A 3,251-nucleotide genomic window follows, 5' to 3' on the forward strand; every position below is an offset into this window, starting at 1 on the left:
GATCGAGCATTCGCAAACTCCCCCTATATGCTATTATTTGATGAAAACATATTTCTTAAAAATACATATAAAAACATCATATTATGTATTGTTGACAGGGAAGGTAACATCAAGTCTCCTACAGACTTTCTGAGAATGGGGTTAGATGGAAATGAAATAGATAAAGTTTATAAAGTTTTTGAAAATATTCCAGATATACGAGGGGCGTCGATCCATTTTTTCAGATGGGGGGGGGGGGGAATCATGAATCAACATTCCAAAGGCACTCGATCACACAAAACAAATAAACTCTCACACACGCACTTGCCAAAATCGTAAAATTTACTATATCTTCAGAAATATAAATACTATCATGACGAATTTGGTATCAAATGAAAGAGTGTATTGAGCTCTTTCCAACGATGGGGCCCGCGATGGGGATGCCGTTGGGATATTTCAGGTGGAATTTTCTTTGAAGAAATAAAGTAATATTCTTGCCAAATGTATTCTATTGTTTGATATTATATTTTCAAACATTCATTCATAAAACTATATAAATGTCAAATCTATGATTTATATTACATTTTATATCATGATATGTCACCACTGAACAAAAAAGTGCAATCTAATGTTGAGAAGTAACTAGCACTGATAAGTATTATGTTTGTCAAGTTTTTATTTTTAATTTGTCTAAAATATGAAGATTTTTGGGGGAAAATGCCACCTAAATATTTATCAGCTCCTGCATGACAAAGCAATTTGATGAAGAGGCATGAAATACTCATTTGTATGATATCAAATTCGTCATGATAGCACAAATGTTTTATAAGATACAGTAAATTTTATGATTTTTGGAAAGTGTAATATTTTTTTTTTAATTTCCGGTGTGTATTTTAACTTCTGGCCTCAACGGTATATATATATATATGTATTGTGTTTGTCAAGTTATATATATATATATATATATATATATGAGCTGAAATTTTGTTTCACCCCGACCTAAGTACTGGACATTCTAGCCAATTTTCGTAATCATGAACAGGATAGGTATATAACTAAACAATTGATGCGAACGCGAAGCGCGAGCGAGAAAAAATATATTTAAACCTAAGAATGGGACACTTATTCTTGTTTTGTAAATCATGAAAAGGACGGGTAATTTGGTATTTTTCTACATCAATAATGGGAGCTAGAACGAAAGTGGATAATTTAAGTGTGTTTAATAAAATAAGCTGTGTACGAATCTCAATAAACATGCATGCGCGTGTTAAAGATTTAGACCTAGAATCTGGGCATTCTAAATACATTTCTTTTATTATGAAAATCAATAATGCGAGCGCGAAGCGCGAGCAGAAATTTTTTGATATTCTGATCTGAAACTGGATAATTTAAGCAAAAATATTATGCTGCCTAAGATGATATTTGTATTTTAGAGTAAAACGGAAGGGCTTCCTGAATAAAAAAGTAAAGCATGGTGTCATTACCAGAGGCGTCGATCCTGGGGGGGGGGGGGGGGGGGGGGGCAGGGGGCGATCGCCCCACCAATGAAAATATTGGGGGGGGGGCAAACATATCGTTTTGCCCCCCCCCCCAATAATTCCACATGCAAACATGTGCAAAAATAAAATAAGATTGCAGTGTTACACAGAAATCAGCAAGTGAGATTGAGATACACAATTCGTTCTTTATTTAAAATCGTGCTCAAAATGTCCGTTTTTCAGATTGGAATATAAAAATTTTCAGCTCGCGCTTCGCGCTCGCATCATTTATGTACCAAAACCCATACTTTTCATGATTAATTAGGTGAACAGAATGTCCCGTTCTAAGGCCTAAACCTAAAAAGAACTCCCGCTCCGATTTGCAATAATCTTTTGTTGAATATATATCTTGATCTTTATTAAAAACGTCCAATAACCTGTCAATTTTTTCAGATCGAAATATCAAAATTTTCAGCTCGCGCTTCGCGCTCGCATTTATTGTTATTTTAGATACCCATCCTAATCATTAGTACCAAAAATGAATCTTTCAGGTCAGAATATAAAGAAATTTCAGCTCGCTCTCGGTACTCACATTAGTCTGTGTACAGTGAGATAAGTATCCTCCACATGAGTTACTGCTACAAACAGCGCGAGCTGAAAATTTTTGATATTCAGATCAGAAGAAGGGACATTTTAAGGACTGATTTTAGGAATTCATGAAGAGCAGACATATCTCACCAATCCACTAATGCGAACGTAATCACGGACAGGAAATGTTTCATATATACGAAGACCTTAACATGGGGCAATCACTTTTTGAGTCATGAAAAAGAAGCATATGTCACTCCATAAAACAATGATAACTCAAGTGCTAGGAAATATATTTGGTTTATATTGACTTGAAAACGGGACGTTTTAGTACAACAGGATTATCTCGTTAAACAGACAATGCGAGCACCAGGAACAATGAAGACGTAGGCCCTGGGCAGGTACCATTCCTGTTTTCAGGTCAGCATTCTAAAAAATTTCAGCTCGCGCTTTGCGCTCGCATTAATTTGTTGGTGAGATATGTGTCCGAGTCTCTTTCTCATATCATATATATATATATATATATAAATATTGTAAAGAAATGGATGAAGAGAACAATGGTAGGCGTAGCTTAAATCAAAGTTCCCCAGAGCTATCTACCCTTTGGAAAAATTGGTGATGCCGAAAAAATGTCTCTGCCGGGAATCGAACCCGGGCCCCCAGCTTTGAACGCCGCGCGCCGGTGCCTTAACCACTAGACCACAGAGACGGGTTAGTGGCTAGGGCGACCCCGATCCGATTGACCGTCAGATAGACAGATTTTCGACACTACACCAATTATAATTTCCTTTGTCGGGTGAAGGTGGGTTTTGAACAATGACAAGCCGCCATGCCTCAGCTGGATCAAAGCTATTGCTTTGATACGGTACACGTATGGGAGAGAGTATACAAATGTGTAAAGTTATACATGTACAACAGCATTGGCAACTCTTTTTATTCAAATATTGTAAAGAAATGGATGAAGAGAACAATGGTAGGCGTAGCTTAAATCAAAGTTCCCCAGAGCTATCTACCCTTTGGAAAAATTGGTGATGCCGAAAAAATGTCTTGTCATTGTTCAAAACCCACCTTCACCCGACAAAGGAAATTATAATTGGTGTAGTGTCGAAAATCTGTCTATCTGACGGTCAATCGGATCGGGGTCGCCCTAGCCGCTAACCCGTCTCTGTGGTCTAGTGGTTAAGGCACCGGCGTTCAAAGCTGGGG

Source organism: Lytechinus pictus, chromosome 2 (genome assembly GCF_037042905.1).
Source record: "Lytechinus pictus isolate F3 Inbred chromosome 2, Lp3.0, whole genome shotgun sequence".
Classification (NCBI taxonomy): Eukaryota; Metazoa; Echinodermata; class Echinoidea; order Temnopleuroida; family Toxopneustidae; genus Lytechinus; species Lytechinus pictus.